The sequence below is a fragment of the Sabethes cyaneus genome, chromosome 2 (genome assembly GCF_943734655.1).
Source record: "Sabethes cyaneus chromosome 2, idSabCyanKW18_F2, whole genome shotgun sequence".
Classification (NCBI taxonomy): domain Eukaryota; kingdom Metazoa; phylum Arthropoda; class Insecta; order Diptera; family Culicidae; genus Sabethes; species Sabethes cyaneus.
Window position 1 is genome coordinate 200,748,178 of NC_071354.1, and position 27,226 is coordinate 200,775,403.

Here is a 27,226-nt window from a genome sequence, read left to right on the forward strand (position 1 = left end):
GGGCTAAAACAATTCTAGAACAATATGGCAATATGGCCTCCCATAATAAGTGTTTTCGGTGTTGAACTTGTATATTGTTCCAAATAGTAGCGATAAATCGGTTTGGTCAGGGTGCTACCATATTAATAGCACTATAAACCAAACAATTTAATTGCGGTTTGACTAGTAACCACCATAACATCAATTTCGTATAAAGACGCCATATCATTTTGCTGCGCCCCACTCATAGGAAGTTTATAAGAGATGTGTCGCCGGCTACTGATTTTAGCGCGGTAATATAAGTAACAACTTGGGTTTTATTACGCTCTTAGAATGGTTTTTATGACCAAAATTGGTCATGAAAACCGCAATAAGAGCGCAATAAAACTTATATTTGTTTATTGGATAACCGCAATAAATTTGCTTTATTACCAGTTTTATTATGGCTTTGTAGCTAGATATCAGTGTGTTTTGACTCGTATCATCTTGGTATTGTGCAATACCATAAAAAACCAGGGGTGAGGATTAAAAGCGCAAAAAAAGCTTTATAAAATTCAAATATAACCAAGTGGTGTTAGAATTGTTACTTGGGTACATCGTCTTTTTGTCTCTTTTTAGCGATTTATTGTCATTTTTATCATCTTTTGTGTCGTTTGTGGTTTTATCATGTTTTATTGTCCTCATTAAGACTATTGTCTTTCACTATTAGCATTTCTTGTCGCTGTTTTTCCGTCTTTTTGTCGTCTGTTCTGCGTTTTTTCTGCATCCATTTAGTCGTTTTTGGCGTTTTACCTTTGTTATACTATAACAAAGGTTTAGGAATTGGTCGAAAAACACGAAATTGATCCGAGGCCCGGAGGGCCGAGTCACATATACCAATCGACAGGGTTCGACGAACTGAGCAATGTCTGTGTGTGTGTGTGTGTGTGTGTATGTGTGTATGTATGTGCGGGGCGCAACTTTTCTATCGCCTGTTTCTCGGAGATGGCTGAACCGATTTGTTCGCTATTACTTTTGTTTGAAAGATATTATTGCCTAGTATATCACTATTGAATTAGTTCGAGGTCCGACATTTCGTTTAAAAGTTATGAGTAAAAACGTGAAAGTTACGTGACACGATTTTCTCCGGAACCAAGTGACCGATTTCAACGTTCTTGGTATCGAATGAAAGCTCTTGTTAACGCTAAACTTTTCGGATAAATTTTATTGAAAACAAACAAGTAGTTTAAAAGTTATCCTAAAAAAACCTGTTTTGACAAGGTAATAATTATCGCCTGTTTCTTAGAGATGGCTAAACCGACTTAGGCGCTATTAGTCTCATTTGAAAGGTAACATAGCCTAATAGATCACTATTGATTTGTTTTTTGATTGGACGTTTGATTTGAAAGTTATGAGCAATTGAATACAACACATTAAAATTTATAATAATTTATAACCATTTCATCTAAGATGATTTATCTAGTTTGAATTATTTTGACATCAAATTAGAGATTTTAATGCTGCAAATATATCTGCAAAATTTCAGTAGAATTGGTTGTGCCGATCAAAAGGTATTAACCCTCCAACACTCGCGTCAACTTTTGTAATACGGGTTATTCGCGCGCACAATGGCCCAAAGCCAAAAAGACATGCGCGCTAGAGTTTTGACTGGGCAAACTTGGTTTTAGGTTTATGGAACCTTCGGAAGAATTTCTTGAAATTGAAAGTTCTATCATCTGGTGCAATTTAAATTTTGATTAATCCCCCTAAAAGTGGAATAAAAAAATTATTTTTCTTCAGTTTCAATATAACACATTGATGTATTCTGCAAAGTTTTAGAGTATATTATTACAAGAAATTTTGCTGAAGACAGTAACCCTCTATCTCTTCAGCGAAGCTAGAAAAATATTATTTATTGTATATGAATTAGTGAAATCAGTTTTTTATTTTAGCTCTTTTTGTAATTGTTGTATGACTTTTTCATGTATTACAAAGTTGCACAAATAGTAAAAATACACAGTTTTGCTGAATATAGTATACCTCTATGTTTGCTTGTTTAGGAACTGTAGAACTTTGATTATAAAAAATACCCTAATTTTGACCCCGAATTACTCGACTACCAACAGACGGATACATTTTAAACATTTTACATTATTGCTGATTGTTTTGATGCATACAGACACCATTTTTCCATATGAAGAAATGAGAGAAAATTCCAGGCCAATTCCGGTACACCTCATATGCTGATTGCTTCATTTCTGTGATGTCAGTTTGTGCTGATCAATTTTCCCAACAATTTAAAGTATTAATGCATTGAATAATTATGACATTTTGCTCATAACAAGTTTATTGAAGAATATACGTTAGTTACACAACGATTTGTAACTTTATAACAATATGGCGTTCAAAAACCTACACGTGTTATACAAAATACAACAGCGTGAGTAACCGAAGGTTAATAAAAATTGATAAAATTTATTCTAGAAAACTTTATTGATGTGAATCAAATAGGCATTACAGGAAATTATGCATAGTTCAAAAATCTATAAACTAGACCTTTACTACGCAATGTATATGTTAAAGAATAATATTTGCTCTTACAACCTACTTTTACTTGCACTTACTCAAATTAGGCTTATGCAAATTTGAAAAAAAGTTTATGTTCTGGTCTCAAAATATTGTTGAAGGGGGGGGGGGGGGGCAAGAAAAAAATAATAACATCAAACCTTCAATAACTAAACAAAAGAGAAAAAACCAGTATATATTTTTCCATATTATTCAAAATTTAATTCAGATATTTTGTACAGTACTTAAATTTTAGTTCAAACCGAACCAAACTTCGATATTTTTCGACCCAAGCACATGAAGTAAGGATCCTGGTAGAGATGAACCAGTTTGATCATATGGTAAAAATGGCAGTTTAGGTCCCTACCACTTTTTTACTCGAAACGCATATACTGTGCTACCGACATGTTTTAAGAAAACAAATCTTTGAAACTATTCACGTTTGAAACCGCTTATTTCTTGGTCAACCTTTTAGTCATGAATATCAGGCCATTAATTCCTCTGTTGATGCTTGTTCTCCAACAATAACGTGTTCACCTTTGCTTATTAAGGGTGCAAACTGTTTCGTAAATTTCAAGTTTCGAACACTGCAGTCACATCCTTCCTGCATGCATCCAATTCATGGCAAAGAACTGTATCTCTGTGTTTTACGGTCCTACCATCCAAAATTAGGGTACGTACTTGGACACTTTACCGAATAAAGCGACCAATTTGGAACTCTTCAAGCACCAATAGCTGATATTCCGGAGCGTTTAATTTGCCGTGTTTCTATCTTATCTAGTACCTATGACGCCAACTGCAATTCGGAATTTCTCCGTCAACAGCGGTACAGAATTTCACTCATATAGTGTTCAATTGATTTTTGCCTCAATCTAATTCGGTTCTTTTAAAACAAGTTGAATTAAAATGGAACGAGCAAACGAACACAAAATAATCGCCTGTGACTTGCAATAGAAACCATAACCCAACAAACATTTTTGTTTAATAATAGCTCATTAAACTATTGTACAACTATTTCACGTGGAACAAGTGCTTGATAAGCTATTATACAAAGAAAATGTTACTTGGGAAAGGTTAGTTGGTGAAAGAAAGTTGATCAATACTAACGGGATAATTGCTTTAACTTTGCACATATTGGATAATTTATAGATGTAAACTCGTTGAACTGTAAAAAATCTGCTTTTCACTAAAGACTGCGACATAATAATATAACTCTTTATTTTTTTGCCCCTTCACATTTCGAAAATTTTTGAAGGAGGGGGTGACATAAACTTTTTTTCAAATTTGTATAAGCCTTATTAACAACTTACTTATCCTTATTCAGCAATTTCATGAAAAAAGGATCTATCAAAATTTATAAGTGGTCATATTTTGTTCAAATTTTGTAAACGTATTCAATTTTCAAAAATTTTATGTAAACCAACGCACTACGCAACGTTAACCAATAGATGGATTATACTCCGAAGACGTGTCGGTTTCTATCTCAAATAGCAAGTAAGACCGTATAACAAAGGTTCCTTTCACCACTAGGTGGATTAAATCGGGTTTTTTGTTACTTTTTCAGCATTTTTTCGGCGTCTTATCATTGTATTTTTGTCGTCTTACATCTTTTTTTTCATCGTCTAGGTTACTAATTGTTACTACTTATCATCACTTTTTAGTCATCTCCCCGTCACCTTTTTGCTGTCTTTTCACTTTTCATTGCATTTTGATCGTTTTTAGTCGTGTATGTGGTGTCTTTTCGTTATCCTATTGTCTTTTCAATACCTATTCGCTGTTTTTCGTTATTTATTTGTTACCGTTTTTTAGTATTCATCGTATTTTTGTCATGATTGTTATCGTTCCATCGTATTGACGTCTTTGTTTATTATACCGAGTAGCACTTTGTTAAAACGAATATAGAAGTGTAACTTTTGAATGAAAGATTTCAAATGCTAATAACTACTATACTACTCAACGAAGCATAACTGTTGAATATGTCGTTGGATAGATAAAATGTCCAGCAATTTTATAGTAACATATTTAAAACAATTTCTTATACGCTTAATAGTGAAAATATATGTAATGTTTCAAATCAAGATCAAATTTCCCCATACATTTTCTACACGATTGCTACAGGCAGTGACGACAGTTAAACACATCATCTGTTTAGTGTGGTTTTTTTTCCAAAAAAAGGGAACAAAAACCCCCATCCCAACAGGTCGAAGATTCTTTACGACGTTTAAACCTATACCAATTTGATATCTATGCTTGGGAAGTACGCTAGAGTGCAAAACCACCCCTTTTCTTCAACCGATTTTATCGTCTGAACAACCTAGTACAATTTGATATTCTGAAAGTAAACAATTTTGTTAAAGTGTAAAATCACCTCTTTTCTTCACCCGATTTTATCTGTTAACATTGAATCTAATCCAATTTGATTTCCTGAAAATCAAACGTCATAGAAAAGGGATCGATTATCATTTCCTTTTGCGAGATTGCATCCATACACTGCAAGAATTTGCTCAGAACGGTTGTCTTGCACGGAAACAGTGCTGAATGGATATACAGTATATACAATTTATTTATTTATTTATTTATTTATTTACTTCATCCGACAGTGAGTCTTAATGAATTGTGATTAGATTGGGAAAAGCCACCTTGAGTAAATCTCATATTCTTGCTCAAAGCGGCACAAAAACCCAATATCTTTTGAAACAGTTGTACAAACATAAATCAATAGGAACAAATCAATAAAAAACTACTAAATACAATACACACACTTTACAAATGTACAAAAGTAACTAAAAAAACATGTTGTTTCCGCGACGATTATACTCCAAAGCCATTCGACGAATTGGTTCATAAAGTCCATAATTTGTTCGGTGCGAATCGACACGCAGAAGCTGTTGATTCCGTAGCGGTCGACGAGGGCAGTGTAACTGAAGCCGCGATAAAACAGCAGGGCAGTCCAGAGTACCCAACAGAATCTTATGTGCAGTCTTGATGATGATGTCCTTTCGTCGCTGCTCAAGAGGCGCAATTCCTACTAGTTGACAAAGTTCTTCATAAGGCGGCAGAGTATCAGGGTTACTCCAGGGTAGCATACTGCAAATCTTACGGATGAAGCATTTTTGTATCCGTTCAACTCGAAGTATCCAATATTCATAATGAGGATCCCACACCACACAGCTAGTTTCGAGAACGGAACGCACTAAGGAGCAGTAAAGAGTACGTAGAGTACCTGGATCATGGAATTCTCTACCAATTCGGAATATAGTGCCAAGCTGACGATACGCTTTATTGATGATAAAGGTATAGTGTTGCCTAAATGACATTTGGCAATCCAGTACAACGCCTAGATCTGTTACTGAGTTACTCCGTTGTAGTGACGAACCGTTAATACAGTAATCAAATACTAGGGGCTGTTTTTTGCGAGTAAAGCTGATTACAGTACATTTTTGAATACTGATTAGCATACGATTACAGTTACACCAATCGGCAAACAAATTGATCAATTTCTGGAGACGCAAACAATCTGATGTGGTTTCAATTGGCAGATAAATTTTTATATCATCAGCGTAGCACAGCCTTGTTCCAGGAGGTAACAGTCGAGTGACATCGTTCACGAACAGCGAAAACAGCAAAGGTCCTAAGATGCTACCTTGTGGAACTCCAGAACCATTCTGGAACCATCTCGATTGACTGGGACCCAATTTAACAGCGATTTTACGATTGCGTAGGTACGAGTTAAGCCATGAAAGTAAATTAGTTGACACTCCTAATTTGTCGAGTTTGGCTAGCAGGATATCATGATTGACTCGATCGAATGCCGCTTTCAGGTCAGTGTAAATAGCATCGATCTGGTTACCCTGTTCCATTGTACGCAGACAAAGCGAGGTAAACTCCAGTAAGTTGGTTGAGACTGATCGGCCAGGATAAAAACCATGTTGTGAAGTAGAGATGTAGGATTTTACATGAAACAGTAGATGGTCATAGACTGTGGCTTCAAATATCTTGGAGCAAGCACACAATGAAGTGATACCACGGTAGTGCTCCACACTATGCTTATCACCTTTCTTGAACACAGGGAACATAAACGAAGATTTCCAGCATTCAGGAAAAATTTGCCTTCGTAACGAGAGGTTGAAAATAGTGGCTATTGGAGATTTTAGCGCGTCGCAGCATTTTTTCAGTAAAGCAGCAGGAATACCATCAAGTCCCGGGCAGTATGATTGTTTTGTACTACGAATGGCATTGGCCACGTGTTCCGCAGTGACCAAGAAATACAGTAAACTAGTAATTTACGTAACAAACTGCTGAACATTTTCAAAATGTCGCATTCGTAGTCCTACGTGAACTCCTCATTCGTTCCCCTTGGCACATACCTCCATACCTTTTTAGATTTTTTTCTAGAAAGGTTTGACTTTGAGAGGTTTGACGGTTGCTGCAGAGTTTGCATTAAATTAGTCCTCACCATCAATATTGTTTCGAGGCCAGAACTTAAAGTTCTTAAAAAATTTATATAAACCTTCCTACGGTACATTAAAATAAAGCAACTTCTAGACGATCATTATAAGATTAAAATCAAAAGCAATTTTATATTTTCCTAAAGAGGTCAACCTGACTAGAATCACAACTAAGGTATATCATTAGATTTGCCTATTTACAAAATTGAAGTAATTATATTCTTTATCTTTTTAAGCTTTTAGTAAATCAACTTTGTTGATGACTGTAGGGGAAAGTGTTCGGTTCGGTTGCCAAAAGAAATTCACATAATCGAGCATGGTTAGACTTCCAGTTTTCTTCATTGTGCACACAACATAGAGCGAGGCAAAAGTTATGCATTTCATCGTCGTTCACCGAGTGAGCATAAAAAATATCTCAATTTTCCTAATATTGCACACAGCAGTTTTTGGAACGTGGCGAGCACACCAATAATCCTGTGGACTAGCACAAAATGTCTACCAGTAGGTAGTTACCAGTACCCGGCTCCTTCAGCAGACGACGACATTCACTCATTGTTATTTCATCATCGTTTCCCGCCGAATATCCACTTCTTTGTGAGTGCTTCATCCTGCGGCAGTGTGCTGCACAGAATTTGGGAACAGCTTCTTAGAGGATAGCCACCACCACCGTCACCGCCACTGTTTCGTTTGCCGGAGATAAAAATTAGCAGCCGTTTCTGGCACCCCCGGGTGGTTTGGCAACATGATTTTGGCTGGTCAAAAATCAAATCTTCTGCCGTACGTCCACTCCCGCTGGAATGCAGAACAGGCAACCATACATATACAGGGTTTCTCTTCCTCGTGGCAGAAAAGTAAGGAGCTACCGCAGGCTGGCCGGTTCTATATTAAATAGGTTCCCAGCACGTAACCGTAGCGCGTGCTGAATATTCATGAACAAGTACCCGTACAGCGAAGAAAAACAGCAACGGCTAGTGAAACTACCGTATTTGATCGATCATTTTCTACACGGAAAACTGAAAGTACCCAGTATTAAGTTCCTTCTACCCAATCCGTAACATGCGTGCAGGAAGCCAATTTTGAGTATTTTTAATAAACTTAATATTAGGTAAAAGGTATTCAACACAATTTTCGGTTAAAATTACTTAATGTTGAGTTTGTTCATCTGAACTATCTATTGAGTAAAATTTACTTCATGTTAGGTTAAAAATACTTACCATTGAGTTAATGCTTATAAACCATTTATTAGGTTAAATTTACTTACTGTCCGGTTAAAATTACCCAAAATAATGTAATGCTTTTGAACCCGCCATTGCGTAAAATCTACTTAATGCTCGATTAAAAGTACCCAACATTAAGTTTATGCTTAAAACTATATAATGAGTAAAAAATTACTCAAAAATACGTAAAATGGGCCCGATTTCGTCTATTTAAGGTCTTATTGATTTCTGCGATTTTAAAAGCAGTTTTTATACTTAAAACAAAAGATAAGTTCACGAAAATTTATCATTGTGTTCTTTACGTCTGTCAGAGCACAATGATAAATTTTCATGAAGGGGTCAGTCTCGGCGGAGTGGTCAGCATTCACGCTTCTCACGCCGAAGACCCGGGTTCAAATCCCAACCCCGCAGAAGTCACGAATGACATAAGCTGTTAAAGTGACTATAATCTAACAAAAAAAATTTTTTTCGTGGATGTCTTTTGTTTTAAGCATAATAACTGCATTAAAAATCTCAGAAATCAATTACTCGTGTTTAAACTTTAAGCCGTATTTAAACGTTTTTTTGTTCATTTTCTTCTATTAGATAAAATAGGATGAATTCTGGTTATTCGCTATTACATTATTTTTAATTATACTGATACGCAAGAACTCATGTTTGAGTAGATGGAATAAACCAATGTTGAAGAACTGATGATAAAGATAACGAAAAGGTCGAACTTATCCGAAAAGCAACAATCGTAAGATAGTTAAATTTATTTTGTAAATGTGACTATATATAGTTTTGAGTAACGAGTGATCTTTTGAACGATAAATTTCGACAGTGAAATTTGATGCTGATCAACGCTGTACAAGCGAATCGTTTATGTTCGAGTTAATCCAAGGTAATCTTATCTAAGATGCTATTAAACATTGTTCACCATCACCTGCACTACATTGGAGTGGTTGTAAACCCGAAACAGATGCAACCGGCTGTGACAAGCTTGATTGCATCGGAATAGTTCTGTTCTGAATACCCAAGGAATATTTCTGTTGTATAATAGCCTATCAAGCACTTGTTCCATGTGTATTAGCTGTAAAATAAATGTATAAGATATTCTTAAACAAAAATGTTTGTTGGGTATCTATCATGTTATCGATCGTCCAGCTGATCTAGCAAACAGGGAGTGACCTAGTGACGATCGGAAGCGTTGTACACAAGCAAGTGATGCTGGAAGGCATCGGACTTCTGGAAGTGAAAAGAAAAATCAGTAGATTAGTCGTCATGTATTTTTTTCCTTTTAGATTCTACTGATAAAACCTAAATTAATCCACCCAGCGGTGTTACCTGGCCTTTGCATTACAATAATTGTTTTATAATTTCCCAGTATACAGGAATACCTCGATATAAGACAATTTATAATTTCAAAAAGTTTTCTTATATCGAAATTATCTTATATCAAAATATGATTTTTTCAAAAAAAATGCATTAGCGGTCTCCAATTTTCCTCTGTCTTGTGTGTTTACGTTTTTTGAACTATTTATTATTGCTGGAGCTATTAGTTTTTTACAACTTTTAGGGTTATTTTGAAATAATGAACATCATGGCGCCGATTTTGGAATGGAAAATTAGCTCTGGTTGCGTTACCAGCTATGTTAAAGAGTTTTGTCTTATATCAATGTGACAATTATCTTATATCGAATTGTCTTATTGCACCTGGCAGCAATTTTACGAGTCCTACGCAAATTCGTTTTTTAATAATAACTATCTTGTACTTACTATTATGCTTTGCAGTTGTACCTGGATTAATCCAGATTATTTACTCTAATGCCAATGCATATGACAAAACAAAACAGCAATATTGCAGTTGTCACTCTTTCTCTTTTTCACTCACAGCATTCGCATTGTCGCACTTTTTGTGCCAGTCGCACTTTTAGACTGCGGTGTCCAGTAAGGTGCGGGATAAATACATTGAAAATATGCTTGTCTAGCAAGGAGGGGTGCAGTGAGGAGGCAATAACGAAACATTGATGGTTCAAATTGCTAAATTGCAAACATGTGTGGTAAACGCAGAAAATAACCACGCTAATAATTTTCGAGTAGGACTCTAAACAGGTGGAAACTCCGCAATATATCGAAGTTGTTTTATCTTTTTAATGCGTGGTAGTTAAATATGGATTATTGTTCCTAATGCTCATGTATATAACAGAACGAAACAGCAACATTGTCGTTGTTGCCCTTTTTCTTTCTTACCACAGTGATTTCAGTATATCGCAGTTTGATCGCGGTTCTGAGCAGTCGCACTTTCAAACTTGTTAAACTGAACAGATAAGCATTACAAGTTTGACGTGATTAGCACTTTATCGGCACAATAAGGCACACTGAAAAAAATTGCATGAATGAGAGTGTTCTAAGCGAATTACTTTTGTGTCCCAAGTAATAACGGAAGCTAAATTGCAAGAGATGGTGGTTGGTAAATGGTTGAGTAATGCGTAAAACAGACCCCATAGTGGTGCTTAGCCTCTTATCCAGCAACTCCTACCCCTACCTCCTCGTGGTACCAATCGGAAAATGGGCAACCTTAGCGGAGATCGGGTAACCAACCCCGATGGAAACTAAGGTCGTATACCAACAGGGAAGGAGACACAGTGTGTCTCGACAGTACAAGATGATAGCCCCATCCCGAGACTCGGTAGCGTAGGCCTTGGTACGGCTACCTATCTAAACCCTAAAGGTAAAAAGAATCAAAGAAATCTTACTCGGAACATTCAGCATGGGCCTTGGCATGGACTAAGGCGATGAAATAAAGACATAGAATGGAAACTTGGTACCTGGAACTGCAGATCGCTAAATTTCGCTGGTGGCGATAGGGTGCTGCTCGATCAGTTAGAGCCCCGAAACTTTGGCATCGTGGCACTGTAGGAGATCTGTCGCACAGGCGAGATAGTGTGGAGGATCCGTGGCGATAAAGCCCAATTTTTCCAGAGCGGTGGAGCGACCAACGAGCTAAGAAAGGGCTTCCTAGTGTTGGGCAAAATGCAGGTTCGCGCCTACGATCTCGCTACGCCAGAATCATTCAATTAACCCGCTATTTCGCCTTTTTGGCATTATCAGAGTTCTATAGAAGTATATAAAGAATAATAAACTTTAAATCATGGTTCTGCATGCTTATACAATGTTGTCAGAGGACTAATGTTTAGTGCTTACTGGTTACTTGGGATATTCTTCTTATGCAAGTGTTTTCTGTTACACTCAAGTAAATAATTCAGTTTTATTAGATTTATTTGACGCTGATTCATCAAACTTGGCTCGTTCCCTAGAGAAATACGTGCCGTGGATCCCCGTTTGTTTCACCACTCTTATTCTGAACACTTTAATTTGAATCCCGTTAGTTTACACGACGTGCAAATTGAAAATGGTTCAAATGTCATAATGAACATGACATCATTTGCTTATGAAAACAATGCACATAAACCTGATTTGTTTTTACTGATCTAGCATCTGAAATTAAATAAAAAGAAAACTATTCCAATTAAATTCTACTACAATATGGTTCCCCAATATCTAACATTCAACCGTTCTACTACAGTATGGCTCCGGGCTGACCCCCGGAGTTTTTGGTGGTCTTATTATTGACTAATGTTTTATAAGAGTCTAAAATTTCTCGAGTTCAATCAGTTTTTGGGTTACGCAAAAATTTCTGTTTTATTTGCATGAGAGTCCTTATCCCCCTACACGCCATCGGCAGGCAACTATGTTTTCGACGCCAACATCTCGTGTGCAGGGCTGGTAGTTGGTCACTTTTTTCAAGCTAGTCTCTTAAAAGTCACTTTTTTGATCAAAATGTCACTAAAGTCACTTTTTTCCATCAAAAAGTTACTAAAGTCACTATTTTCATAGAGGCCTATTCTGTAAGTCACGTCATGTGTCATTTTGCTCGAATAGTCCACTTTTAGTATTTTGTAAGTCACACGCGATACCATTTTTGTCGATTCCACTCGACCGAGTCGATCGCTACAAAGCTAGTGACAGCTAAGCTTGCTTTGTTTAAGTTATTTATCGCACCGTCATGCTGTTCGTTCTCCCTGTACTCGACACTCGACAGTGACTGAGACGAGTCTAGTTGCTGGACGTGACTTACAGAACAGGGCGCTTAGTCCCATTTTTTACTACTGCTAAATGAAACTGCTAGAAATTTTTGGATTTGAAAATTTGAATAATGGTTTGTGTTTTCCGCGGGATGTTATCTGTATACTCTAAGCATTTTAAGTTTGGAGTGCTGCTTTGAACCGAAGTAGGATGGATATGTAAGCCACTTGTATGGCCAGCCAAGAAGAAATGGAATTAAATCATTGGAGACCACGTTGTAACCCAGCTTTACAAGCTAAAAGATATCGATAAAATCAACTTTTTTTCTTTAAACACGCCAACGTTATATTTCTGAATGTACCACTTAAGTACCGCCAATGCAAAATCCAACGCCAATGCCAATGCAGAAAACCTATCCTTAATTCCAACCCCCCCGCAGAAGAAAATTTGGTCTACATGTACATGCTCGAAATTTCGCACTCAGATGTTTCTAGCATGGGTAAATTTACAGTTGTACGATCCTCGTCGTCGTCAGCAGCATTGATCCGGGGTGGTCCGTGTTGTTTCAAACAGTCGTCATCGTTCAACTCGATCCTGAATTACTCGTCACCAGGTGTCTCAGAGATGTCGCAAGTCGATTTGGACCTGGTCCAGCTATATCACACGTAGCACCCCTCTGTTTTGAGTCCCGGTGGGGTTGTTGAATAGAAGTGATTTCCTGTCCTGTTAGAAGTGTGTGCGGTCCACTGTGACTTATCAATTTTTGCTAGATAACGATAGTAATCTTCCTTAGCAGTGTCTGTTGTTCGTTATTCATACGCTTCTCCACTTTCAACTTGTGCTCCGGCAAGTATCGTCCGCAGTAGCTTCCTCTCGAACATAGCAAAGGCGCGTATGTTCTCCGTGAGCATCGCCAAATCCTTAAAAACTACCGGTCTAATGAGCGGTTTGTACATTGTTGGCTTCGTACGGCGGTTTGTGATCATAGTGTTTTGCGAAGGCTCGATTTCCTGCTTGAATGCGCTGGATCTGCTTACTGGTGCTGTTATCCGCGGCCACCAGCGATCCCAAATACACGAACTCATCTACCACTTCAGGTCCGCCTTCGTCAACGATTACCGTCCGTGAAAAGCGCACGTTCATCTGCTTTGAGTCCAAAGAAAATAGATGTTAAAACTTAAACCCCCAGTCGTACCCTTCGAGGTATGTTGTATGTTCGAATCTCGATCTTTTCGACATGCGGTGAGGGTCGAGACGAGTTGATTGCTTATCCTGTATGCTTTTACATCACTCTTGAGGTGGGATCCGTGAAGCGAGTATCGAAACGAGAAGCTCGATTTTCAGTAGAAGTAGTCAATTCCTTAACTACGCAGATGACTTCAATATTATAGCCGTAAACGGCAACGGCGGAGTACTTCTACGCAAAGCTAAAAGTGAAGGCAATGAGAATTGGGCTGGAAATAAATGCGTCAAAGACCTAATGGTAGAATGGTGACGCATTTATTTCCAGCCCAATTCTCATTGCCTTCACTTTTAGCTTTGCGTAGAAGTACTCCGCCGTTGCCGTTTACGGCTATAATATTGAAGTCATCTGCGTAGTTAAGGAATTGACTACTTCTACTGAAAATCGAGCTTCTCGTTTCGATACTCGCTTCACGGATCCCACCTCAAGAGTGATGTAAAAGCATACAGGATAAGCAATCAACTCGTCTCGACCCTCACCGCATGTCGAAAAGATCGAGATTCGAACATACAACATACCTCGAAGGGTACGACTGGGGGTTTAAGTTTTAACATCTATTTTCTTTGGAGGAACGCTCAATTGAAACCAAAATGGCTTTTGATTGAAAATAATTCCAAATCCTCACGGTTAGGCTATATCAGATTTTTTTTTGCATGACCTTCCTAGGAAAATTTTCTAACTATGCCCCTTGATACGTCTTGATGGCATGTATCATGACTCGTAACTGATAAAAGGGTGACCGCACTCGGGAAATGGGGAAAAATGTTGCGAGTTTGAACTTGTCGGAAATTTGGCGAAAATTGGTCTTAACGGAAATTTATTAATTCTGAATTCCATTCTGAGACAAATGAATCTGTACACCCAGAATGAAATCTGCGTACCAGGAATTACTAAACAGCTTTGATCTGTAGATCTGTGTTCTTTTAGAAAGATTTGAAATTAAAAGTGGGTAATAAAAAACAAAGTCCTTGTGGCACAAAAAAAAACAAAGCCTTGCGTTAAATTCTGCTTTCGGACCGACGAACCGACATGACATCTCTTACATTTTCCTATGAAAACTTGTATCCGAAATGGTAAATCAAAATTCAAAAGTACATAGTTTTCCTCCTCAAAATAATAAATATGTTCATGAAACTCTTCTTCACTTCATTTTTTGCATTTTTCAGAATATACTTACAATTTTTTGTGAACAAATCTTTTATTTATAACTATTTTTGAAATGAATGAACATTAAAACATACGAATTTTGTATAAATGATGAATCTGACTCTCGTACGCGTAGCGCACGTTAGAAATTTCCCAAAAAGGATATGGACTAGGGCGGTCTAACCGGTAGTACCGAAACAGGCCAAATTTTGAATACCAATATACTGGTTATAAAAGGGCAAAAAATGTGTATTTTTCTTCTTTCGGGCATTTAATTAAAACTCCGCTTCAAAATTATGTCTGATTGAAAGCACAGCTTGTAATTAGTGCTGAAGAGATTTTTAAAATTGAATGGATTATTTAAAGAAATCTAATTAAATTGGAGTGTAATGCGAAATTACAACGAGCGATGAAAAGTTTGTAGCAGTCCATCAAATAATTGTAGCACTTGAATTTGTTTTGGCTGCCTTGAAGCATCTTCGCTGGGAATTTGGCTCAATGTATGAGGTGGACATAATGCTGCCATTCATGTTGGAACAACTTGCTATTCAATTATCTTTTTCGAATTTTTCAAAGCTGTCAGAATTGAGGGAAAACAATCGAAATACGACGACTAAAGAAACTGACTAAAGAAATGACAAGTAACTCATTTTCGGTACGTCGAAACCAAGTGCGCATGAATCTCGATGAAAACTTCTGAATCTTTTGCTCGAAAACTTCCGGAGTATCAGTCGATGAACGCGGGAGAAAATATTTACTGCAAGCAAACTGCAACAAATATCATCGTATCATTACGAAATCGATCCGTGCTATCTAAAGGAAAACGCCAGGCAATCAAGTTTGTGGCGTACAGTTAATAAAATCACCTAAATGTTGAGCTCGAAAAAAATATTGTTAGAACTTTTTCGAGCAACATTGAACAGAGTCACGCACAACAATCATCGTTGAGCAAATTAGATTTAATGATGACAGGAGGCCGCGAGTGACTGAGCTTCGATGTCATTTCTTTAGTCAGTTTCTTTAACGACGACCTTTTCGTTTTCTGGGTCAATTGTAATCTTTAAGTAAAGACTTTAAATATTTTTAAGTCTTCTAAAGGTACTTTAAGAACAAACAAGTTGACGAAAACTTAATGTAAATAAATGCGCCTTACATTTATGGGATTGATTATGGGAAGTGCCTGGGTGAACGCAAAGTACTCATTCTACTGGCATTGAATGTAATAAAAACACCAGGATCTTTGAAAACAATCAAAAGTGAATTTTCCCTTTTAAGAAGAGATAGAAGAAAAATGCTTGACCATAATATTTAACGCGCTTGGAACCATCCGTCAAATTTCGATGGAAGTGGAAAGAGTTTTATCCATTGCTGGAAATTTTTCCATTAAAACCTGAATCGCTAAGTATAATGTGATTCTTGAAATTCAGCTTTGCTTAGGTGCAATCTGAAAGTAATAATTTGAAAAATAAAGTCTTGCAAGAGAACACCAACATTTTTTTAACACGAAAAATTAAAAAATACCACTATTTACTCTCTGCAAGTTCAATTCCTTCTATGCCATCATTATCAGGAATCCAGTACCGATTTACTGAGTTCACGTGGCTTAGTGGGCGTTGCGAACGAGCTGTTGCGAGCATATGAGTAAATCTTGAGTGTATAAAAATTATGTAGAACTTAGTAAGGTTAATTTATCGAAATTCAAAAAGCTTTCCGATCGAAAAACATGACAGCGAATGTTCCACTAGTAGGTACAAGCTTTGTTTGAGCGTGTTGCAGTTCTGAAGCAGTACATTAGATCACATGATGTTATAATGCACAGCAGATTTAGGAGAAGAAGTAGCGTAGTAATTTGCAAAAAAAAAACCTGGGCTTAAACGTCTTTCTAAGACTTAACTCTTCTTCATCGACAGCTTTCGCAGCCGGCTATTAGAGTACAGGACAGTGACGGGGCTGGTGCAAAAATCCTACTGATTCTATCTAGCAGCACCGCCTAGCCGAGATTCGAACATACGACGATTGGCTTGTTAAACCAGCGTCATATCTCGAAGCTAACTAGGAGCAAATTTGTTAAAAGAAGAGGTAATGAAATTTAAAAAGGGCAAACTGATTATTTTCAGTTGTTTTCAACATTATATACTTCGTGAATAAGGTAATCTAAGTTATTTTTTCTAAAACTTTAGGTCACTTTTGACGTAGGACTACGTCTTACAGCAAGTTTTGAGATAGGGTGTCATTCCAAAAAATCGAAAAATGCGAGCGTCACGAAAAATGAAAGGTTTTGAGCGCTAATAGCTCAGCGGTTTTCCGATCGATTTTCAATATTCTTACACCAATCGATCGGAAAATCTTCTAAGTATTGACCCAAATGAAGAAAAGTATGGATTCTTGATGTTGAACTATTGAAAAATTGGAACTAATTAACCTATGTTTTACCAGAATTCTCGCTTCGTGATTGGTTGGAAGATTCTTTACCATGATCTAAACCTATACCAATTTGATATCTGTGCTTGGGAAGTCAGCCAAAACAAGTGACAAAGCTCCATCATTTCAACAAGATTTCTTAACACCGCGGTTCAACCTAGACCATTTTGATGTCCTTGCTTGGGAAGTACGCCAGAAAGAGTGACAAAGCCCCCTCGTGCCAACAAATTTCTTACGAACGCGATTAAACCTAGTCCAATTTGATGTCTGTGTTAGGGAAGTGTGCCAGAAAAAATGACATAAGTTCATTGTCCCAACAGATCGCAAATTCTTTACTGCGAGACGATTAAACCTCGGTGAATTTGATATCTGTGTTGGAAAAATGTGCTGCAGCTGTAGTGTTCGGTTATAATATGACTCTGTATGAAAACGCATGCTTGCCGTTTCATTAGAAGTGTAGTAAATATATGTGCTGTTGATAAAATAGGATTGAATTGGTAAAATCCCTTCAACGTGGGGAACCATGGGTAATAAAAACAATCTTTAATTTCAGTAAGGTAACAGCAATAGTTTGTGTGCTTGATTTCGTTGAATTGTTTTCAAATGCACAATCTTTTGAGAATTGAACGTATGCAATGTTACTACTTTGATAAATGTTACATACAACGCATGTAGCATGTATAAATGTTGCGTATAGCATGTATATATGAAGAATCGAATAATTACAAGCATGAATACATGCTACTATCACTACAAAGAGACTTACGTAGTCCTGCGTCACCTATATATGCGGTCGTGTCTTGTACACAACCCCTCTGATTATTTGGTCACTATTTTTTAAATTTTGGTCACTAAAGTCACTATTTTTAGTTGGTTAGGTCGCTTCCAGTCCTGCGTGTGTGCGAAAATGAGATAGCATGTCAGCACTGCGTTTCGCTCAACTGCCAGCAGTCTGATTTGGGCCCGCTGTCAAATTTTGAGCCCAGGACATGCTGTCGCTGAAGTTCACTGCAGCTCGATATAGAGATGTCGACGGGGTGTCCCCCTACCATAGGGGTGAGGGGTCTTAAACCATCATAAAAAAATTCCTGCCTCTAAAACTCGCCACATGCCATATTTGGTTCCATTTGCTTGATTAGTTCTCTAGTTATGAGGATATTTGTATTTCATTTGTATAAGAGCCCCCACCCCACTATTGAAGGGGAAGGTGCTAAATTTGGTTCCCACATGCTAAATTTGGTTCCATTCGCTTGATTAGTTCTGGAGTTATGAGGAAATTTATATTTCATTTGTATGGGAGCCCCCCCTCCTAAAAAGCTAAGGGGTCCTAATTCAGCATAGAGCAAATTCTTTCCTCCAAAAACACCCACATGCCAAATATGGTTCCATTTGATTGATTAGTTCTCGAACTAAGAGGAACTTTGTGTTTCATTTATATAGGAGCGCCCCCTCCTAAAGTGGGGAGGGGTCCTAATTCACCATAGAAAAAAATCTTGCCTCCAAAAACGTTCACATGCCAAATTTGGCCCCTCTTACTGGGGGGAGGGGTCTCTAACCATCATAAGAAACTTCCCTGGCCCAAAAACCTCTACCTGCAAATTTTCACCCCGATTGGATCAGCAGTTTTCGATTCTATAAGGAACATCCCGACAGACAGACAGAAATCCATTTTTATAGGTATAGTTTTGCAAAGGCCTTATTCTGGTCAATTTTTACGTGTTCATAGTATTCTAGAAAGCTATTTATCTTACTATAATCCACGTTTTAGTGGAACATTGTTATATACGTTATTTTCTAAATTTTCTGTTGTTGAGCTTTTTCGGTGAAAAATAGTACTTCTTTGAGCTCAAAGTTTTCTCAAGGTGGCCATTAAGACATAGAGATTTCTTTTACCTTGTGTGCATAATAAAGGTTGAAATTGAAAGGTAGCGTAGCTTGCCATGTTTCAATAATCTTACTTTAACTCGCTTGTGGCCTTTAAAAGAGCCATAGGTTACAAATAACATGAAAGCCAAAGCACGTTCATCGCAAATATGACGTTATTCGTATGTCTTCTTTTGACATGAATGGCAACAGGCACGTAAGCGACGTCGATTCACTGTCTCTTGCCGCGAGAAGGTTTTACTAGTTTACTTTCACATCTTACTGCTTGTTACATAGCAGAAAATATGGTATATACGCAAAAATTTCTCTTTTATTTGTATAATAGTCCTTATCCTCTTACCATAAGGGTGAGGGGTCTCAAACCATTATAAAATAAATTCATGCCTCCAAAAACCCCCACATGCCAAATTTGGTTCCATTTGCTTGATGAGCACTAGAGTTTGGAAATTTGTATTTCTTTTGTATGGGAGCCCCTTCTCTTAGAAGTGGAAGGGGTCTCAGTACACCATAGAAAACAATTCTGTCTTCTAAACCCCCATCATGGCAAATTTGGTTCCATTTGCATGATTAGTTCACAGAGAACAGACTACCAGGTAATTGACAAAAAGTGTGTAAAAGGTTTTTATGTGATCTACGAGAAATCCTTCAATAGAGCACCCCTCGAGCAGTAAGTGGCAAACTAAATCTTGATGTCGCTGCCGTCGCTGCTATGTAACTCCAACACAAAGAAATATTGATAAAGGTACATGGATATTTTTTGATGCGTTTAGCAAACTATTTCTGGAGGGCGCTACCGACAGATTTTACACACAAAAAATCGATTACTTCCTTCGAGCCTGTTAATCTGTTCTCTGTGATTAGTTCTCGAGTTTTGAGAAAATTTGTGTTTCATTTGTATAGGAGCCCTCCCTCTTACGCCCTCCTTAAAATTGCTCTCTTATCCCCTCCATAAAATTACTGGTCATGTTATCTATCCAACGACATACAAATTGTTCAATTTCGTTCAGTAGTTGAGTAGTTATGGGACGATTGATTTATGACGTCCACCAAATTTCTGCTCCTCTCCCTCGTCTGTTCGATTGCGTCGCAAAACTCAACCAAGTGCTTGCTTGAAAGATTCTGTTCAGCAGATGAAACAAGTCGATTCTAGAGTGAAGCAAAGGTAGCAGAGAATCAGTTTTATTTATTTGTTTTGACGATGTCGGGCTCTGCAGCGATCTTCTGAAGTAAGATAAATTCGAAAATCGAAATAAATCGCTGAGTGATGAATGACAGAAACATATTTTTGCAGCCTTTTGATGAAAGTCCATTTGCCTCCCCCCCTTTGTCACAACCTGTCCCAAAATTGACACTTCCCCCCACAGTGGACGTTATTATTGAATGATCCCTATTACCATTTGAAACCTTTTATTCAAACGTTACACTTCTATTTTCGTTTTAACAAAGTGCTACCCAGTCCCAGCATAGTAAACAAAGACGTAGTCCTACGTCAAAAAAGCTATCTTCTGGTTGAGTTGGCGTGAAACCCAGTGTAGTAAACTAGCACGTAGTCCTATGTCAAAAATATTGTGGGTGCGGATGACATTAGATTCGAACCCGGCTGCGGCTGCATTCCAGCCTGGGAAGCGGTAAAATCATATAAAGAGACATGTTTTGTTTTAAAAGAATTTCCAACATAACTACTCTATGCCCAAGGAACATTTTTGTTGTATAGTAGCTTATCAAGGGCTTGTTTCATTGGTTTTAGTTACACAATTGTTAGACAAGCTACTCTTAAACAAAAATGTTTGTTGGGTGTACTTCGTGTTACTATTATAAACATTTATCCGAAAATGCTTTGTTTTTAAGAATTCACGCTTATTTCCATAAAAATAGCCTAATTAAACTACAGTATTTTGAAACTATAGCTTACCTCGGGATTCGATCCGCAGTAGTCCCACAGTTTGGCATACTATTGAGCTTCCTGATTAGCTATCACGGGTCGGTATGAAAATGTCTGGTAGTCTCGATGATCCATCTAAGTCATAAGAAGATTGATGCTGTTCTTCCATTTTCTGCTGTTTATACGTAACACTGCAGTCCTTCAAAAATAAAATTTCAAAATCGACTGCTTTAGACAGAAATTACTTACTTACCAATTCCGAACATTCGACATCGAACAGTCAATGGTTCATAAACGAAACCGCGAACGAAATGCCACCGCGGAAAAAACTAATCACGAAGTAAATAAAACGAGCAAAACCACCATCAACAAAGCTCGCTATAGGGTTCAATTATTTTCATCCAACGTTAGGTACAAACTACTCAACGTTAAGTTGGAGAATAGTACCCAACATTGCATATGCGCACATTACCGTTTTATTAAGTAAATATGACTCAATGTATATATTTAAAAACTACCCAACACTGAAGATGAATCAATAGTACCCAATTTTAGGTTACTTAAACATAGTTGTTGGGTACTTTTGGTTTTCCGTGTATGTATTTCACAGAGGCCAGCAGTGTACACCGAGTGAGTGAGTGTGTGAGCTCAGTCGCATGTAATCTTGCGAGCGAAAAGTTGTTTTTCTCGTCCGCAGCAATCTTCACAGCATAGTTTTTTTCATTACACGTCAAATCAATTTCCGAATAAGTTACCGTTCTTTCATTGGTTGGTAGCATTGGCAAGGAGTCTGTTTCTCATCAAGAACCAGACAGAACTTGGCAGGTAGATATGTCTTCTATGAGTGTGCCAGTTTTCCAATAATTGTTGGTGCAGTTTATTTGTTTGAGAAGCTCTACGATAAATCTTAACTTTCGTTGCATTGCTTTGCAATGCATTTTTTCCGCCCGCCGCTGAAATGATGAAATGAAGCACCGAAGGAGCAGCAGTGGAGAAGTTTTCCACTGCTGCATATTGTGCATGTACAATGGCAAGTTGATGAAAGTTTTCCGTCAATATCTCTTAGTTTTAGTTATTTTCTTGTTGAAGTTGAGCGTTCTTTTTCTGGCGTCGGTTGAGATTCGATTCTTACTATGGAGTTAAAAGGAAAGCTTGAGTCATTTAATATCTGGACGCAAAAATACTCTATTCTAATTTGATTTTGATGAAATCTCGAACTTTCCTTCGAATACAACTCATCATATTTTTGACACCTTGTTGCCTGACCTGAGCGGTCATTTTGTTCTATCATCACTTCGTCTCTTCTCAACTTCCACTCTTCTTCAACTATTCTATCCACTCTTCTTCAACTTCTGCTTGACAATTGCCCAATATTTCTGACTTTGGTGGAATTGAGGGCAGTTGTGTAATTTGATGTCGTATATAAAAACCATCGGATATAAAAACCATCAAAAGAGTGTAATAAAATCCAAATTATTACGTGGGTTGTCTATAACACCGTCTCGTTGAAACTGCATATCGGCTAGATCCATTTAGATAAAAAGAGTTCATAACCGTCAACCAATAACGGAACCCATTTAAGTGACGGTCATCTTCTACTTTGGAAAAATACAAAATATTTCTGGATTTTTTGGGATTGACAGTGAACGATATTCGGTGGAGTACAAACTGCAAGCGGAGAGTGGCGCAGGCGCATGGATCATCAGCTACATGCACTGCTTGGACAGATTCCCATCGTTCACGGGTGAAAGTCAACAGGCTACGGTGGGCTGCACACGACACGTCGTGAGGATGACGAACGACAGTGTGATGAAAACAGTTCTCTACAACAACCCCACTGACACCAGGATCAGAAGCGCTCTACGTGTAAGGAGGCTCGACCAGATCGAAAGTAATTGGCGACGAGTGGTTCAAGCTCGAGGTGAATGGAGACGACTGCTTGAAACAGCACGAGCCACCCCGACTTTAAGCTGCTGACGACAACGACGACGACTACAAAAGACGAATGTCAAAAAACGTTAGAAATAAACATTAGAAAGATGCCCAACAAGCTACAAAAATGACAACCAACCTAGCACGGCAAATAAATCACCTGCGGAACCAATTGCCAAGTGATTGGTAGCTGAGTTAAAAATCAGAGGGGTTGTGCACAAGACACGTCCGCATAGGTGACGTAGGACTATGTAAGTCTCTTTGTAGCGATAGTAGCATGTATCCATGTATGAAATAATACGATTCTTTGTGTATACAAGCTACATACGTAACCCCAAGTAGCAAATTGGGTTTTATTACACTCTTATGATGGCATTTAAGACCAAAATTGGCCTTGAAAGCCGCCATACGAGTACAATAAAACTTGCTTGGGAACGTTTATCAAAGTAGTAACATTGTATACGTTCAATCCTCAACCGATTTTGGAGTTATATCCATGAATTGATCGAATCTATTTTATCAAAAACGAATCGAAGTCACACTAAACCAAACAGTACTTATATTTTCATGATCTGTTTCTACGTTGAATAGTGCTTTTCCTCTGGTAATCGATAGACGGTACGCGCGAGTTTTCAAAAAGTTGAAAATTTTGCGCAACTTTTCTGCGGTTTACAAAAGAACACTGATAATAAAGCATTTACAAGCTGCAGACGATTTTGAAGTGGCAGAAAATGTCGCCCGTGACCAGAAAACTTATTTCCATCATTTGTTGGTCGTCCGCAACGGCGAAAAATGCAACTTTTCCCTCGTTGCCTGTATTATTATGACATTAACTGATGGACAAGAAAATATAATCGTCTTCAATCGTTGTATGGCCCGATTGAAAAGGACCGATTGTTTGATTATCATATCTCCAGCTACCAGCTTGCACTAAACTTGCACTAACGCACTTGACGTAATTCTCTTTTCGGTAAATTAGAGTACCGATAACCGCAAACCAACCACGGCTTGTTGCAACGGACCAACCGGAAAGCCTCAGCAGCTATGCGATCGACGATGCCGTTCGTGTATGGTCATGAATCACGATGAAATACCAGTCCAGGTGGCCAGCTGCAAGTGACGTGGGATAATTCTGATCTTTTTGCTGTCGCGAGCAGTACTTCCGCAGTTAATTATTCCATCACGGCAGCTAGCTTCAGCTTCAATAGTTTTCTTTCCTCACCAGTCGATGAATACGGCCGGACCGGGAACTGCAGACTGCACACACTTAAAAAACTCAGCAAAATTTGCCGAGATTTGGACAGCCGAGCGTTCGGTGAAAATTTCAGTTTTGCAAATCGACGTTTACGGATCTTTACTAATGTTTGGCATCATAAAAAATTTTACCGAACGCTCGGCTGTCCAAATCTCGGCAAAATTTTGCTGACTTCGGCACTTTTTTTTAAGTGTGCACGACTCGAGCGTGACTTTCGCTTGCCCTTGATGGTTTCTCCTTTGCCGTGTCCAGACATGCTGATGAGATGTTGGTAGTAGCTCAGCAAACGTTTGAATAATGGTGTTCGCCGGCTTACCTCGTGATATATATCAAAGCAAGCGACAAGAATCGGTCCCGCCTATTTTGTATGATCCATCATTCCATCATGTACGTTGAACAAACTGGAGCATTTCAATTTCAGTCTGAACAAAAGAGCTGTTCACCTTTTGCTGCCAAAGAAAAATTATGCTACATATTACCGTAGCATTAGTGGTGGATAGATTTGTGTTGCTAAAGAAAACCGAGTGAAAAGCCCTTAGTTCCAAGTTTCCTAGGTTTCATCAATCACTGAAAACCGTTCTTTCAAGAACGAACAAATTCTTATATGAAGATGCAAAAGACGTCACTAAAACTGCTAATACTAATACTGTTTACCTATACCTATAAAAATGGATTTCTGTCTATCTATCTGTCTGTCTGTCTGTCTGCCCGTATGTTCCTTATAGAATCGAAAACTACTGAACCGAGCGGCGCGAAAACTTGCATTTAGAGGTTTTTGAGGCCAGAGAAGGTTCTTATGATGGTTAGAGACCCCTCCCTCCCACCAAGAGGGGGGCTCCCATACAAATCTATACCTATAAAAATGGATTTCTGTCTTGTCTGCCCGTATGTTCTTTATAGAATCGAAAACTACTGAACCGAGCGGCGTGAAAATTTGCATGTAAGGGTTTTTGGGACCGGGGAGGGTGTGAATTACGTGTGAATTACCGGGGAGGGTAGTGAATTAGGACCCCTTCCCACTTTAGGAGGGGGAGCCTCCTATGCAAATGAAATACAAATTTCCTCATAACTCGAGAACTTATTAATCAAATGGAACCATATTTGGTATGTGGGTGTTTTTGGAGGCAAGAATTTTTTCTATGATGTATTGGGACCCCTTACTTTTTTAGGAGGGGGCTCCCAAACAAATGTATTACAAATTTTCTCATAATTCCAGAACTAATCAAGGAAATGGAACCAAATTTAGCATGTGGGTGTTTTTGTAGGCAATTTTTTTTCCATGGTGAATTGAGACCCCTCTTTTCTTTAGGAGGGGAATTATGACCCCTCCCCCTTCAATAGTGGGGGGACACCTATACAAATGATATCCTCATAACTAGAGAACTAATCAAGCAAATGGAATCAAATCTGGCATGTGCGGGGTTTTGGAGGCAGGAATTTTTTTATGATGGTTTGAGACCCCTCACCCCTGTGGTAGGGGGATAAGGACTGTCATACAAATAAAACAGAAATTTTTGCGTAATTAAAAAACTAATCGAACTCGACAAATTTTAGATGCTTTCATAAAACATTTATAAATAACAAGACCACCAAAAACTATCAATAGTAACATTAGATGTTTCAGGGCGAGACGGTCACAGGCCGCGGGTGTTGCCGGCGACCTGCCATCGGAAGCGCCGGCCCCTATGGGGGGGCAGCCCCCGTAGAGATCACCTCTATATAGGTTTATTTATTTTCCTGTTTCCAGTTGGGTCTTCCCTGTGAAATGGTACTTTCTACGAAAAGATTTTCCGTGAAGTGGTACATCCCGTGTAAGGTTTTTCGCGAAATGGTATTCTGCGAAACTCTATATTCCGCGTTATGGTCAACCGAGAATAGGTGTTTCGCAAAATGGTTTGTAATAATGGCGAATATTTAAATGCTATCCGTTTTATTTTATTAGGCTAAGTAATGGGGGGGGGTTGTTTTCTTTTACTGTGAGGAAAATGTGTATATTAAAACACCCATGAAATCCTCAGAAACTTGCAAAACTCGAGATTGTGACAAAGGTTATGTACAACACAGTTTATTTTGGCAATACGAAGTTTGTTGGGTCAGCTAGTGAAGGTATAAAAGATTGTTGTTCCCCGTTGATCACAATAAAGTTTATTGGGCCAGCAATAATTATTAAAACAAAACATTCGGTTTAGTTTTAATGCGTATTCCTGCGCATTTGTAGTGGTAAATAGTGTTTAATTTGGTGTTAACATGGTTTTAATTGATATGACTTGTTCACGGCAGACAATTTTTCAATGTGACGATTATTGAAATTAAAGTAACTGCGGCACCGCTTGTGTTACCGTCGGTGGTACAGCACAATAAGGAATTATCATCGCAAATAGCAATCAAGGAGAGATGGTAGGATTTCATTTAGTTTTCTTGTTTGCTTTGCTGTACAGTAATATTCCGATTTTGTCAGCCCCATGTTGAATTTTGGGCTGACATAATCAGGAAATTTTTTTTTCGAAAATTTTTTCAAGGTTCAACACCTTGCTCTGACCTTGCAATATCAGAGACTTCTACTAAAAATTAAATTTTAACCCTCAATTGATCAATGCTCAATGAACCGGGCTCAGCACACTGGTTCAGAACCTTTTTTGTGCGCATTAGCTTTGAGCGGGAAAACTTGGTTTTTTGTTTATGGAACCTTTGGAAGACTTTCTTAAAATTAAATGTTCTATCGTTCAGTGGAATTTAAATTTTGATTAATCCCCCTAAAAGCACAATAAAAAATTTATTTTTATTCTGTTTCAATATAACACATTGATGAATTCAGCAAAGTTTTACAGCGTATTATTACAAGAAATTTTGCTAAAGACAGTAACCTTCTATCTCTTCAACAAAGATAGAAAAATCTTATTTCTCACAAATGAAACATCGTTAAAATCAGTTTTTCTATTTTAGCTGTTTTTGTAGTTGTTGTATGACTTTTTCCTGTTTTACAAAGTTGTACAAATAGTAAAAATACACAACATTGCTGAATATAGTAAACCTCTATCTTTGCTTGTTTAGAAACTATAGAACTTTTACTATTACAATACCTTAATTTTGACCCCGAATTATTCGCAAGCTGGCATCATTTTATTCAAAAAGTCTTCCCAGAGAATCGGAATAGTTTAAAGCAGGCTGAAAAGTTTTGTAAACCATGTTTAAAAGAACAAAAGTTAA